The sequence below is a fragment of the Cyprinus carpio genome, unplaced genomic scaffold, assembly GCF_018340385.1.
Source record: "Cyprinus carpio isolate SPL01 unplaced genomic scaffold, ASM1834038v1 S000006728, whole genome shotgun sequence".
Classification (NCBI taxonomy): domain Eukaryota; kingdom Metazoa; phylum Chordata; class Actinopteri; order Cypriniformes; family Cyprinidae; genus Cyprinus; species Cyprinus carpio.
The window spans coordinates 601,976-619,268 of NW_024879331.1; the positions used below are offsets into that span (position 1 = coordinate 601,976).

At 34.1% G+C, this 17,293-nt stretch overlaps 1 pseudogene; it reads left to right on the top strand.

The window, feature by feature from the left end:
- Positions 1 to 3,189: 3,189 nt before the first annotated feature.
- On the top strand, positions 3,190 to 17,065 carry LOC122134378 (annotated as a pseudogene).
- Positions 17,066 to 17,293: the final 228 nt, after the last annotated feature.

Consider the following 17,293-nt stretch of genomic DNA (forward strand, 5'->3'; position numbering starts at 1 on the left):
AATATGAGAGAACCCGTATTTTAGGTCACACTGAAGTTCCTTTGGTTAGCTGATTTCTCAGTTTCAAATTGTTTGCCACAAAGCTTATAAGAATACTAAAATAGTAAATAAACGGATAACGACCATATCTGATCTACAGATAAATCATATGCTAAACAGTATTGTGTTCTTAGTCAAGTAACCCTTAATTTCACTATATTTAGCCTATTCTTTTTCTAACAATAACAGATTGTTGGTTATATATATCCACAGTATTAAAACAAAAAAGTAACAGAATCAATGATGCAGCCTTGTAGACAGCTGGTAGGAGCAGTCTAATAATTATTATTGAAGTAATGAATTCCATTTACATGGAACTTGTCAGTTCACTGAGTGAGTCACATGTTTTGATTCAGTGCGCCCGCTCTAAAACGATTCGAAAAAAACCAGCGTCTCGGGGTGTCCTCTAAAACGAATCTGTGATGCATATAGTCATTGTGGTTTCGTGCATCGGGTGCAGGAATAAAAACATGCTAGAAAAGATAGCAATGAATTTGTTTCCATTATTAAAAAATACTTTTAACATATATGCAGTAATGTGGTTGTTTAGTAGACGTATTAATCTTTATTCATGACGATTATTGTTAATATTAGCCTTGTTTTGCATTTATAAACCATTTAAAAGAAAGCTGTGCTTACGATATTAATTTAAAATAAATGCTTTTTGACAACTTTTCTCAAACTTGTCGAATTTGTGACATCAAACGATTTTAATTGTCATTTTTAATTTGAATTGTTGCAGATTCTTTCTGGAGATGAATGTATATTTATTTTTCGCCCACCTGTAGCCCCTACTAAAGTCAAAAAGTAAGAGAACTCCCAGATGTCCACTTTGCAGTGAGATTCTCAACCTCAACCGCGTCCATGTTTTTCTCTGCCCGTGTATTAATGGAGCTGGCAATGTTGAATCATGTACCACTTTAGCCGTTAAGAGGGCTTCTTCAGTGGGATTTTTTTTTTAAAAGGACGCGACAGAGATCCCCGGTTCAATCAACGAGGCTGTGCACGCGCTCTAGTTCTTTCGCGTGAGGCAGAACAAAGGTCGAATTTACTGCTGGCACGCTTTAACGCGAGAGGTCTAATTCGATTTATCTTAGCTATTCACTGGGGCGAGGCTTTGCCACACATCAATCAATACCGCGAAATGAGTCTAGTGCCCCCCTGTTCAAGCGGTCGCGAGCACAGCGCGAGTGCTCTGCTTTTTTTCTTCAGTGGTCCTCACACAAAACTGACAATGCCTCCTAAGCCTGCAAGTAGTTCTTTTCTTTTTATTAAAAACATAAAGGTTTACTACAGTGCCAGTAATGGGAACAATTACATAAATTATCTGTACTACACAAGGATTTTGAGAAGGATCTTTCTAGTCTACAATATCATATATTAATCAATATGCTTATGGTTTATTGTTGATAAACTTGTAGAATCCTTGTCTTGTTTCGATAGGCCTCTGTCATAAAGTCTCCCACATTAAAAAAAGTTTCATAACTTATCGTAATAGTGTAATACTGTATCTAACATTTTTGTAAGATTTATAACTATATTATCTCTATATTATTATTATTATTATTAGAAGTAAAATTGTTATTAATGCCTATAATTAGTGTTTAAACTTGAAATTATATTATAATATTGTATAATTTATAATTACAATTATTGTTATTTTTACCACAACGTTTTTAAATTCTTTATTATTTGTAAGTCTTTAGATCTTTTAGCCATCGCTGAAATGTATGTTTTATTTTTTATGAGGAAAGCGCTATTAAAAATATATCTTATAATATATAATTTTTTTTAAAATCCGTAAAACATACTGGTAATTTCTGCCAGGCTTATACAGTAAATAATTTCCCAGCCATTTCTGATAAACCACAAAAACACAGTGCAATGCTGTGCGAAAGTCAACACAGAGAGACTAAGGTGTATACGGAAAAATTCTTAAGAGATAAGATAAGATCGAAAGATAAGAGAAAATATGGACAGTATGGCAATATAGCATTAAGCAAGTTTGTTCCTGGTTGACTAGCACATTATACTGTATTCATTTATGAATTCTTGTGTTAAAAACAATAAATAATAAAAAAAACCTCTCTCTGTTATCAAAACATTACTTGAATTGTAAAAAAAAAAGAAATAGAAAAAGTTTTTTCATCAAGGCCGCATATCAAAGCATACTGTGAGAGGACTCCATGGAATATTTGTGTACGTCTACTTTTAAAATTATTTTTAATTTGCAAAACATTACCAAAACCATTAAAATAAACTAGAGGAAAAAGTTGATAAAAATAAATAGTGACTGGATATAGCATATAACATATATTTTCTCGTATACAAACGCATACATTTTAACCAGAATGTTCATGTCCATTTCCATTTGTGAATTATCCAAATACATTTATTAAATTTTATACATTTTAACCAGAGTGTTAATGATAACCCAATTGGCAACCCAGCGCTGGGTAAATATCTAAACGAATCCCGGATCATAGAGTCATTTGTTCATTTCATCAGAGGGAGGAATACAAACATGCTGAAAAAAAAATAGCAATTTTGTTTACATTTAAAAATACTTTTTAACAATATTACAGTAATGTAGTTTGATGGCAGTAATCTTTATTCTGACGGTGTTTAATATATGGCCTTGTTTTATGACTAAAACCACAAAAGGTGTTCTTATGCTATATTTATTTAAAATAAATGCGTTTGACACTTTTCAAACATTTCGATATTTTGTGACATTCAAACGTGTTTTTTGGTGTCATTTTTAATTTGAATTGTTCAGATGCTTTCTGGAGATGAATGTTTGCATATTTGATAACCCTGGCCTATAGGAAATTACAAAAAAAGAAAGTAGAACTGCAGATCTTCACAGGTGATTTCCAACCTCAACCGCGTCCATGTTTTCTCCCGCCCAGTGTATATAGAGTGCAATGTTGAAATGTGACGGTGAGCCGTTGAAACTATGTTGTGAGTTTTTTGAGACTGACAAAATCACGATTCAAATCAACAGGAGAAGCTGTGCACGTTTCTGGATTCCGTCGCGAGCCCGGGCAAGGTCGAATTTACTGCTGGCACTTTAGCTCAGTGTGGTCTGTCTAATTTATCTTAAGCTATATCACAGGGCGAGGCTGCCTGCATCAATCATACTCAGAAATGAGTCTAGTGCCCTCTGTTCAGATCGGTCGCACAGTTGGCGCAGATCTCTGCTTTTCTTCGGCTGGTCCTCACACCAAAGGCTTGGTAATGCCTCCTAGCCTGCAAGTAGTTCTTTTCTTTTTGTAAAAACTATGAGGTTTGCTACATGAACAAAGCGAGTTACAGTAATGGTAATGGGAACAATTGCATAAATTATTTTGTCTTGTTCGATGACCTCTGTCATAAGTCTCCATTAAAAAAGTTTCATAACTTAACATAGTGTAATACTGTATCAACATTTTGTGAATTTATTACTATATTATCTCTATATTATTAATGTGTGTGTGTAAAGTAAAATTGTTAATAATGCCTATAATTAGTGTTTTAAACTTGAAGTATATATTATAATATTTTATAATTTATAGTACAATTGTTGTTATTTTGCAACGTTTTTAAATTCTTTATTATTTGTAACTTGCACCCAGATCTTTTTAGCGAATGCACTGAAATGTATGTTTTATTTTTGTATGAGAAGCTATTTAAAAATATATATATTATAATATAATTTTTAATTTTTTTTAATCACGTTAAATCATGCTGTAAGTGATTCTTGGACTTTGCTACAGTACATTAATTTCACGAACATTTCTGCTGAAACTCTAAAACACAATGCAATGCATGTGCGAAAATTCCAAAACAAGAGATAATATAAGTTTCTACAGGAAGAATTCCTTATCGATAGTAAGATGGAATCGATAGATAAGAAAAATATGGCAATATAGCATTGCCAAATTTTGTTCCCTAGTTGAATAACTTTATTATAATTGTATTCATTTATAGATTACTTTTACATTAAATAATAATAAAAAAACCTCTCTCTGTTATCAAGCATTACTTGAATATGTGTAAAAAAAAAGAAGAAAAAGTTTTTCAATACAGCATCCTGGACATACTGTGAGGGACTCATGGAATATTTGAACTTATACTTTTTTAAAATTATTTTTAATTCTAAAAACATTACAAAACCATTAAAAAATAAACTAGAGGAAAAAAGTTGATAAAAATAAATAGTGACTGGATATAGCTTATATAACATAATTTCTGGTATACTAGCATACATTTTATATAGAATGTTCATGTCCATTTCCATTTGTATGAATTATCCAAATACATTTATTAAATCTAATATAGCCCTAAAATCTTCTTTAAGCCTATGAAGAATTACTTGAGCACCAAACACTTATCTGTGATTTGAGGGGAGTGGGTTAGCACCGGCTGTGAGTCTGCACTTCAGAGCAAATGAACCTATGCAGGTTTAGCCAAATCACGCTGATAATGTTATGACGTGCTTCTAGATCTTTCCTCCTGTTAGATGGAGATTTACAGCCCTGATGGTAGTTGCTCATGGAGGTGGTGACTGCTGGATTAAACACTAGCACTCACGCAGTCTGATGTTCCATTGTTAGGCCAGATCCAAGCGAGAAGGACAGGCTTTGAAAAGATGCTCGGTCATATCTGCCATGCTGGCAGTAGGATTAATATTTATCTTCTATAAGAATAAGCTAGGGGCATATAATAATAATCAACCTAGTTTATACTTTTATGACAAAACACAAAAGATTTTTGAGCTTTTGCGTGTAGCAAAATCAGTGTATAATGCTAATCATGCATGTGATATGGTTATCATATTTAGAGACTCCATAATTGGCGGCGATGTTTAAACTCTTTTTGACAGGCTCTGCTTTTTGACAGAGTTGCAAGCTATCAAGAGTCGCACTCTTAGGACACTCAGAAGACTGGAGACCATGTACTTTCTATTTTATTGTAATTTTTGTTAACATTGCCTATACATGAATCTAAACTAAAACTGAGATTGAGAATCTAAGTGGACACTATTCCCCACTAGTTTATTGATTTTTCACTATAAATTATAGTGAATTATATTACTTAATAAAAGCATTTAAATTTGACTGTGAAGCACGCCGGTGGTCTTTTTTAAATGTAATGAATTTTCACCATAAATTCAGCGGTTATTCCCAATTTAATTAGGTTTAATGAGTAAAATCTAATCATGTATTTGTTATTTTTAGTGAAATAAAATAAAAGTATAATGGTAAATAACATCTATTAATAATTTAGTGTGAAATATTTAATTAAATGAACATTAAATAAAAGTTTGACCAACGAAATCTGATGATGTTCTGTTATAGCGGAATATTTACTATATATTAATATTACTAATTCCTAAGTACTAATACTAATATTAATTTCTGTACAAATATACTATACACATTTGCCTTAATTGATTCCAATAGCGCGTTTGTGACAGTAGGAAAAACTTTACTTGTATTTTGTTCTCTGCAAGATCCGATGTGCAATGTCACTGTGGATGCCCGAGCTGGAATTTGCAATCACTGTGGGATGCAACAAACACAAACAACTCTTTGAGCGAAGGTGAAGCTTAACAGCCAAAGGCTCCTGAATTTTTTAAAGCTAAGCCAGTGAGACAACCTGGAGAAATCATCTGTCTTAATGTGGTTTTAACCCTACTAACTAGATTAACTGTATCCTTATACACACATTTTCAAAGCCTTCTCTAATTATTACCTGTTCAAAAACAAAAAAAAAAGTTTACTTCCAAGGTATATTTCACTTACTGGACTTTAGCAGCTTAAGGTTTGCTTGTTTATTCATACATTATTATATATTATTATTATTATTTTAGAAAAGGGAGTATCAAATATGATACATCAGGCTTTGGTGGAACATTTATTTGGACATGTATTATGATATTTTTTAGAGGATATATAGAGGGGAGATGCTAGAATGACAACTGATATTTGTGGACCCTGGAAAACTAGTAGAAGGTCAATTCTTGGAAATCTATGATAATATGTTGTCATTGCTGGATGATTCATAGGATCGGCACAATTTGGCGAGAAGATACAACTATTTGAAAATCGGACTCTGAGGGTGCAAAAAAAAAATTCAAAAAATACTGAGAAAAATCGCCTTTGAAGTTGTCCAAATGAAGTCTTAGCAATGCATCTTACTAATCACAAATTCAGTTTTGATATATTTTACGGTAGGAAATCCAACAATGTATCTTCATGGAACATGGTCTTTACGTACAATATCCTAAGGAGTTTTGGCAAAAAACACACAAAAAAAAAATCAATAATTTGAACAGCATACAGTGTTTTTTTTTTTGGGGGGTATTGCTAAAACATACCCCAGCGATTTAAGACTGAGTTTTGTGGTCCAGGGTCACATCATTTATCATACACTTTATATAAGTAAAGTATGCTATACTGTTTATAAAGATCTCATTGATTTACATTGCACACGTTATTTCAGTGTACGTTTTGGTCATAGAAATATTTCAGCAACTGCACCGCATTTTGCATACTTTTGCTAGGTTTGGGCCTCTGAATAATAAAAATGTATCCAATATGATTACTCCGACTAGAGGCTTCCAGTTTTAAAAACTTGATTTTTCTGGACTTATGATTTCATAGTCAGGATTTACAGGGTTAAACTAAGGCCCTAAATTCCTCCTTTGTGGGGATTCGTCTTTGGACCATATTTGTAGCTTCATTCTGCACGCTGGGAAAATAACTAAAAGGACCATATTTGTAGCTTCATTCTGCACGCTGGGAAAATAACTAAAAGTAAATGCAAAATATTGGGTGGTTTTGTTTTTGTTTTAAATTTAGGCTAGTTTGTTCTCATACATTTAGCACTGGGTTAGTCACTTCTAACTGGTTGGTTTTTATCCTCTGTGTTGATCTGTTCAGGTGATTAAGATTATGGGTTTGAAGTCGCGGTCTGGTACTTCGGCCTGCAATTACACACGAACCAAAGGGCTTTCTGACATGGCTGAAATGGACAAAAAGGTATTATTGATTTTGGAGAGGAAATATAATACATATTTATAAATACATTTTCCTGCACTATATTGTTAGACTGAGGAAAAAAAAAAAATCTTAAAATTAAACAATTGCTTTTATTAAATATGTTAATAATAAACGTTTAGTAATGCATTTAGATGTTAGATGATATTCACAGACATTCTACGACAGACTCGTCCATTCAATGTACAATTGCTAAATGCATCTACACAGCACCAGGTACAAGCATTTTCTTGAGCGGTATTGCTAAGGAACTCACAGCGTCCGTATTTTATCGTCCATTAACCATTAGCCCCCCGTATTAAACTTTGGCGCATACCTTGTTCTTGATCCATTTGGACAGATGAATGATCTCATAACTTATATAGCTTCATGCGGCGAGGAATTGAGTATAGCTTGTGAGTAGCTGTATGCTTTGTTGGCCTGCATGGCAGGTACGGTTTTACAGACTTATAAAGAATCCCCTAGGACGTACTGAGCACAAAACCACATCATAGACAGCACCACCCTAAGTTTGGGAGTGGGTATTTGACTTGAGTCAGCATTTAACCACACCGACTAGAACCACTCAAACTCACCGTTAGAAACAGCCCAGAAATGGTTCTAAGAACATGTTATCTATAGGTGGAGTGTAGGTGTTATTTTACATTTACTACTTGAACGCTCACTTTCTGACATGTGATTGCATGTGTTGAATGCTTGCAACATTTGAAAGGATTTGTACTGTTGCTAACTTTGCCACTAAGTACCCCAACATACAGAGACCCTAAAGGGGCGACTATAGTGATGGGGGGGGAAAAAGACATGGGGAGGAAAAATTGTATTTGTGGGATAATACTGGTGCTTTTGTGATACAATACACATAGTTTCTGGGAGAGAACCTACAAGTTATGAAAACAGGAATTGGGGGATGTACGTTACCCTCATTCCATCAAGATTGATCTGTGGTAGTTCATCACAGCACTTATGTGCGTTCACAGAGTTTTGTGTGCCACAACCCCCAATTCATTCTTCATTCTGATTTCTATAGGTGTCCTCCCCATACGACGGTCTGCTAAGCAAGCTAGAAAACAACACTTGCCGTTGTAAGTTCCGGAGCAAGTACTACCCTGAAGCCGTGGCTGAGGAGTCTGACCAGGACATCACGTATAAATCTTTTCTTCGCAGATGCACGTGAAGGACGGCATCTTGAGAGATGAGATCTACTGCTCCCCAGCCAGAGGGACAGGCCGTTCTGCCTGGCCTCTTTTTCTGTTCAGCCAAGTTTGGCGGACCCACTCACCGGAAATCCACAGACCTGGATACCTAAGATGAGTGATGCGGCATCTACCTCAGAGGGTGAGTGGGGAAACTGTACTTCCCTCCAAAACACATTCATTCAGTATGCATTCTACATTCGATTAGTGATCCAGAAATGACTCACATAAAGTGGTGCTTGTTCACTGTTTGCTGGGAGGGTTACTTCTTGTAGAGTTTCAGTGCGTAGCCTGCTCCAACACACCTGTTTGTAATTATCAAGTGTGAATCCCTAAGATCTTATTAGTTGGGTCAGACCGGGTTTTTGATAATATAACTGAGGATCCTGACTTAAATAGCTTAATTAGACAAAACAAAAAAAGTTGGCTTAACAGATTGTCATTAGAAATGTCCAAAGCGACATCATATGGACCTGTTGGCCGGAAAGCAATGCAGATGTTTGCAATCTCAAACTACATGATCAGGAATTCATACAAACAGAATATGTGTCTGTTTGCCTCTTTTAGAGAATCACTTTTATGTATCCCCAATTGTAAGTCACTTGGATAAAAAGCATCTGCAAAATGACTAAATGTTAAATGTAAAAATGTACTTTATCAGAATTTTACTGAAATCACTTCACTGTTGTTGCTATATATAATGTTAAAATCAGCTATACACTTATCTAGGACTTATTGTTGGTGTGCTTTCTAATTTTTTTTAGGTATGTTTGAAATGACTTCTATTCGCTTTATTATAAACAAAAACCAAACATTACAATGAGTTACCTAATATTCCACCCACATGTGACAATTAATATAAAATTAACCATTCACTTTAAAACACATAAGTATATTTATTTATTAATGTATAAAAGTCTCCAAAAAAGCAAAAGCATGAAAATTGTATATTTTAAATATCTTTTTTTAAGTTAAATATAATAATCTTAATCTGACAAAGATTTTGCAACGCATTTGCAGTTTTGGCCACTTTTAATTACTGACAAACAGAAAACTGAGACTCTGACGATCCGTAAAGTAGACAGAAATTACTGTAAGAAGACAAAAATAGAAACAAAGATGTGGTGTGTAAGGTAATGATGAAAAACATTCATTCCAGTTTATTTAGTATGTGACATCTTAAAAATGTTATTTCATTCATAATTTTGGGCCCAAAAATATATCTGTTATATGGCCATTAGCACTTTAGTCCATATGATTCTACCACAACCCTTTACGCAAGATTAAACCATGGTTTTACTTATAGTAAAAAGTACTAATAATGTTTTTTGATTGATTGATTATCATTTGTATAAACAAGTTTTACTAGAGAATGCCATGGTTGTTTAAACTATGTTAGTGGAGGCCAAACATGTTTTAACTCTATGGTTCCATGGGATTAATATTAGTTGGTTCCCATGGATTAACTATAGTAACCATGGGTTTATTTGTAGTGAAACCATGGTTCATTTTCCAAAATCTGTGTTTTCAGAGTGCTTGACCAGCACGAACTCTCTAAAGAACAATTGGAGGAGGAGGATCCAGATTTGGCACGAGGAGCACAGAGGCATGCTCAAGTGGAGTCAGTGCTCATTCAGCTCGCCTTCATGTGCTCCACAAGCTTTATAATTCCTTTTGAATTTTTTCATCACCAGGAAGAGGCTTTGCATGGAGTATCTAAAGATCTCACAGGATTTGGAAATGTCGGGCGTCACCGATTTCAACATCAAGAACAAGAAAGGAACAGACCTGTGGTTAGGCGTAGATGCTTTGGGACTTAACATCTATGAAAAAGAAGAGAGGTAAACACTTTTTGTGAGCAAGGCCTGATTGTTTAGAAATGGTGCCAGGTTAGTTATTGGGGTTAGCATGGCAGCTGTCTTGACTGTGTGCTTAACCCACAGCAAGCCAAACAAGTCAACAAGTCAACACAAGTCAACACAAACACATAGTGCTTTATTGAGAGGTTATTGCACCTAAGGACTAATGCACCACAAAGTCTATGATTTTTGTAATGTTTGTTGAAAAACACAAAAAATACATTACAATAAAAAAAAAAATAAAAAAAAAAACTGTTACAATAAAAAAAAAAAAAAAAAAAAAAACTGTGCATTAGGTTTTGTGTTTTGATTTAATTCCATTTTGTTTGAAATAAGGGGCATCTCATTCAGTGACAAGAAGTTCAAAATAAACCCATTGACAAAAAAGCTCCGCTGATACGTATTTGGATGAATGATTTTATGTCTTTTTTTTAATCTGGAATTATTGTATTTGTTGTAATTGTGGGTAAATGGTTAATAACAGCTTAGAAGATGAAGAAAGGAAACGTCTTTTAAAAATCGAGTTTAAAATACATGTTTGAAGTTTACTCTTTGTTTCCATATGGCTTTGAAAAACTTCTATACATTTAAGAAAAAGAAAAAAAAAATTAAATGATAATTGTCACATTGTGTAACTATCAAGTTAAAATAGTGTAAAATAGTACTATATAATATATATTACACACACACGCACACGCACACACACACACACGCACACGCACACGCACGCGCACGCGCACGCACACGCACGCACACGCACACGCACACGCACGCACACACACAATAGTCAATCAAGTGTTCTGAGTCCTTTTTCTTTATACATTTATATTAGGACATTTAAACCCCCTGCCCTGATATTTTTGATATTATGCGTCCATGAATGTTAACATTCTTCATCTGAGAAGTGTATTAAAAAGTAAGGTTTTTTTCAATCATAAAGGCCGGTTGGAATATATTTGGCATATTATTTATGCAGAAGACATTATGAAATGTGACACATTCTGTTCTCTCTCTTGTTCTTACAGGACTTTGTGTTCTATACGTCTCGTCAGCGTATTAACAAGCACATCCATCAGCTGTGCATGGGAAACCATGAACTTTACTTGCAGCGCATGGAAAACTGATACCCTTGAGGTGAAGCACATGAAGGCTCAAGCCAGAGAAGAGAGAAACACCAGAGACAGATGGAGAGGTGAGGACACAATATTCTTTGCCCAGAGAGCGTCATTATCAATGACCAGCAGCGCTGATGAGCAGATCATCACTAATTTAAAAAATGTATTGGCCAATAAAATATTTGTCTGTTGTTTATTTTTATTTTTCCGTTTGTGAAGATTTTTTCCCCCATTAAGAGTACATAATTAAATGTGTTTGCTACCCTGTTTTCTTCCCAGAACCCAGCTGGAAACTGAGAAAAAGAAAGGGAGGCAATAGAGAAAGAAAGGGAGAGGGTTGGAGAAAGAGAATCAGGAGATGATGATGAAGCTTCTCCAGTTTGAAGAGCAGACCAAAAAGTGTTGAGAGAGGTAAAGAAATGTTACTACATATCTGATCTCTTAATACAGTAAATACCTATTTTCTGTTTGGTCTTGTTTGAAATTAAGATTGAAATCCCAATGAAAAGTAAAATAAAAAATCTTGTATCACCCTTAAGGATCTGCAAGGATAGATAGATAGATAGATAGATAGATAGATAGATAGATAGATAGATAGATAGATAAAAAAATGTAATTACAGAACTATTATTTGCAATAATACTTTGCATTATTACATTGCATATTTTATTTTGTCATTATATATATATATATATATATATATATAATATATATATATATATATATATATATGTATGTATTGTATTAAATTTAGTATAAATTTAGCTTTAAATATTTAATATTTAAAAAAGCATAAAAGCACTATTTGTAATAATACAAATTATTATTATCATATTGAATATTTTATTATACAAAATGTTTCACTGCAGAATGGTGTTTAGGTTAGCCACCATACTAGCACACGCTTGCAATAAATGATGTTTAATTGAGTATAAGTGAGTGACTGCTGCCTCCTTATGGTTGGTTTTGTGTATTGTTCAGATCTGAAAGAGCAGTTTGAGAGGGCACGCATACTGGAGGAAGACAGACGGCGGGTGGAGGTGGAGGCGGCACGTCTGGAGGCTGAGAGACAGGAGGTGCTGATGGCTAAAGAAGAACTGGCCAGGCAAGCTGAGGACCAGAGGAAACATCAGGAGCAGCTAGTGAGTGGGGGACACCTTTACACACACAAAACGCACCTTAAACAGTGAAAATCTACATATTCTGTGATTGTTAGTGAACTGAAGCTTGATTTATATATATATATATATATATGTAGGCAGCAGAACTGGCAGAATACACTGCAAAGTTTGCCTTGCTGGAGGAAGCCAGGAGAATCAAGGAAGAAGAAGCCAGTGAATGGCAGAACAGGGTGAGTTTTGAACAATGTACAACTGGTCAAAAGTTTGGATTAATTGAGATTTTTTAATCTGTCTATTGTTGAAATCATAAAAGTGGAAAATAGCAATACATTTTTTCTTTCTTATAATGGACCTATTCAATTCTCTAAGGGCTACTAAAGAGATACAGGACGATCTGGAAAAGACCCGTGAGGAGTTGCAGCATGTAATGTTGTCCCCTGTGGCTGCTGCCCCCATGGCAGTGCCATGTCCCGGGCCATGATGGAGGGACCCTTAGAGAACGATCATGATGATCAAGAGGAGAACAACAGCACCTACAGTGCTGAGCTCCATGTGGAGGTGAGAGAGGACCACTGTAATGAGGAGGAGTGCATCACAGAGGCAGAGAAGAACGAGCACGTACAGAAACAAGCTCATGGTAACTTGCCTGTTATGTTTCCTTAAACTTATGTTTGAACTAGTTGTAAGGATTGTGATTCATCTCAGTTATTCATCCAATTTTGATTCTGAAGAACACCTAAAACACAAGCAGGTTCATTTATTGATTCATGCCAGTAACTTGATTCATTCAGTAACTATTTCTGGAGGTTCTGCAGTTTTTGAGGATTAAGATTTATTTTATAATTCATTCAATTAAAAACTAGTCTTATCTTATTTTCAGTTCATTCACATACATATACATACATAATATTTACTTGTACTGGAGATTTTGATTCATCTAAGTGATTCATTGAATCTTCTGACCACCTGAAACATATCCAGATTCATTCAATGATATGTTCAGTAAGGTTATGGAGGTTATGTTATGTTTTATGTTTTGAGAATTTTGAATAATTATATCATTTATTCAGGAGATTCATTTAAAAACAGAGTTGTTCACATTTGAAAGAAGTCTTTTCCTTTTTAAGTTTGTTCACCTTCATATACACACATAACACTTATTTTCAATAGGTTACATTGTTACACATGTAGGTGGTGACCGGTAAGTTTTTATTTGATTTCATATTATCATTTTGTTCAGGAGATTAATTCAAAAACATAGATTTGTTCATTATTATTCTTTCAGGATTCATTATTATCATTTCTTTCTCAGTGACTCAAATCAGTGACTCAAAAAAAAAAAAAAAATTTCAGATTTGTTCAATGTTTGTTCAGGTAGCCTTTCTGTTAGTTACATGATTACAACAGTAGGCAAGGTGTTTTATTCAGTGAGTCACTGTATCAAAGCCCACCGGCAACTATAGTTGCCGCAGTTTATAGTTGTCATTTTCCTTTTGTAAGTATTTTTCTAGACATTATCCATGTTTTATTTCTCAATGACATGCAAGCAAACAACCAAATAAAGGATTTCAAGAAGAAAAAGGTATTCACTTCCTTCCTGTCACATGAGGCTGTCAAATTCCTATCCCTACTTCCAGGAAGCATGGCGAAGGCAAACCCTCCCAAAGAAACTTAATTTTCATGTTACTAATAATAAGTATTTTTTGTTGACATATATATAATCATGAAGGTATCTAGAATTATCCAAACAAAACAAATCTTACAGGAGATCTATTGTTTTTTGTATATTTAGTCAAAAGTCCAAGCGTCAGCTATATAGTTGCCGGTGGGCAAATGACTTATAAGTACATATTATGGGGAAATGGGGTATACTGTGTTAATAGGTTAATAAATCAAGGTTATTGGTCTCGTTCAGTGCTTTTTGCTTTCATAATATCCCTCCTAAGCAATCTTTCCAAAGCTCTACTGCCCCACTTCTGTCTTCTTTTGCCATGAGGGGTGAGAATTTCCAATTTTCAAGTGATAGCAGCAGTTTAGAAACTTCTGTCAGTCACACAAAAGGAAGAATGGAAAGATAAAGAGCTAACACATGGGATTAATTGCTGTAGATGATATTTTTCTCCCTTTTATGACATTATGTCTTGTAAGGGGCAAAATATTGAGGCCCCTTTATCCAGTTTGGATGCATTTCATTCTTATTAGTCAAGGACCCTAATTATTTTTATGACTAGTAGATTATAATTCCATGATAAAGGTAAAATTGAGACAAGTAATGAATTTACATTTACATTATTATATGAACTCACCTTCTACCTTTTCTTTCAGGTATACTTTTTTTATTATATAGATGTAATATTTTCTTCATTCTATTTTTATTTATATATTTTCATTTAACTTTTTGAAACACAATGTCCTGTTGGGGCAACTTAATGGCTGCACTTTGTTTTGCACTATGTTCATGTCAGACTCTATTCCATGTTTTGTGTGTGTTTTGCTCCATGTGACCTAGTTTCTCCCTCATGTTGATTTGTTAATTTGATTCCAGGCGTGTCTCCTTAGTCCCTCGTTATCCTGTGTTTAAAAGCCTCAGTCCTTTCAGTTAGTGTTTGTCAGTTTTACTTGTTGATGTCTTCTGCTACGTCTGTCTTCTTGATTCCCTTGATTCCATTAAAGTGTCCTGTGATGTACTCCTGGTCTCCCCGTCCCTCGCTCCGTGCTCCCTCACAGAAACCTGTGACAGTTCCACCATTTTGAGACAAATGGATTTGTTGTGTTTTCATATTCAAGAGATTATAAGCTAGATGCAAATTTTTTTGTGGGGTTTGCATCAAATGTTCTTCGACTTTAATGCATAAATTTGTTTATAAATAAAGATTGATCTGTTGAAAGCAGTTATTTTGAGTTAGATGCCAAATGCTCCCCTCCTGTTCAAATTCGACATTGAAGGGGTGCATACAACATACATGCCCACCAGCAACTATTTAAATAACACTTTTCTAAAACATATTTAAAAAAAAAAAAAAAAAAAAAAAAAAAAAAAAAACCCTTGGGAAAATAAATACGGAAAATGTTAAGATAGTGTTCTTTTAGGACTTTTTTATATTAATTATATGATTGAAAAAATTTGGGAAAATTTGGGTTCATTTGGGTTCATTAACCACTTTCTGCTCAGAAAACTACAATGATTTACAATTTGTTTACAATTTCAAGCTTTATTATCCTACAGTTCATACAGTTTGTTAACAAACAACATTCCACATTTATCTTGTTCATTCAATTGATCTCAAATCACTCATATCAGGAGCAATGCATTCAGTTATACCACTAGTATGAATTATATTTCACATCTCACTTTTTAATTTCAGTTGACCCATTTGGTGTGTACATTGTGACTAACTGTATCTTAAATTGCTTTTAGGCCCTGAACCTGGCCGAGACACAAGATGACTAAGAACGATATTCTGCACAATGAAAATGTACAAGCCGGGAGGGACAAGTACAATACGCTGCGTCAGATCGGCATGGGCAGCACCAAGCAGAGAACAGATGAGTTTGAAACCTTGTAATGGCTGATAAATTCTCCAATTAACTTTCAATACCAGCAGCTCTTGCTGTTCAAAGGTGAATTCATCTAATTGCCACAAATGGCCTCACTTTGTCTTTGCCATTGAAAAGACTGGATTATTTACAGTCTGTAAACACTACACAAGTAATGTAGTTTTTATTTCTGAAAAATATGGAAAACACTCTTATTCAAGGCACTAAAATGATATGTGTGTGCTGCCTTGAGAACACTCTTGAGATTTTATTTATGCTTATTGTCCCAAAGGCTTTGGCTTGAAAAAACGTGTCATTTTATGGGTACCTTTTTATTAGTGCTAACTTAAGATCTTTTGCATTTAAAATGTGGTGCAGCATCACGTTGTGTCATGAAACAAAACACTTATTCACAAAATGGAGGTTTTATGTTTAAAAAGCCTGAAAAAACAAAAAGTGAAAATATATTATGATAGAGAATTATTGATAATTATGATAAAACATGAATGTGATCAAATAGTGGCTATAACAAACAAGTCAATGTGTTTTTTTTTTTTTTTGATGAAAGAAATGCTGCAGAGTAAATTAGATTATATTAGATTGTACATTTTCTATGTAATATTTTAAAATAATTATATTCAATTGATTTGAATTACATCTGCTGTCCAGTTACTGTGGGACATAAAATGTATGGTTGTTATTATTATTATTATTATTATTTTATATTGAAGTTTGTTTTTCAAAAAAATAAAAAATGCAACCTAGGAAAGACAGGAGCACAACATGTTGACATCGGGATTGTTCAGAATAGCAGAAAGGTTTGTGTTGTCTGTTTAACCAGATGTCTTCCACTTACGCTGTGACCATTAAAAGAACTACAGTTTCATTCGCAGTGATGCGCAGATAGGCTGTGAAAGGCAAATTGTTATGCAAAGGGTGCACTTGCACGAGCCCACAAAGGACCACTGATATTTACTCAAGGACTAGAATGTTAATTATGTTGCTAGACAACAATTTATGAAGCCTGGAAACCATTTGTTGAAATATGCACAGGGTCGGCTAACAGTGCAAGTGGTCAGAATTACTGTGTTCCATTGGAAAACGTTTCTGCCATCATTAGCTACAGTGGGTTAGTTAGTACCCTGAAAGTATAGCATAAAATAAAAAAAATCATAAAATTTAAAATATAAAAAATTTAATAAAAATATTAAATATATTATATGTGTATTGTTTTGAATACATATTATATTTTTTAGATCTTGGTCTATGATTCATTTCCTTACAGATTTCCTTGATTTATTTCCTTACAGAACTTTTTGTAATCTTGTTTTCTTTCAATCAGTATAGGTTTTGTATTTATTTTTGGCACAGATTGGTCATAGG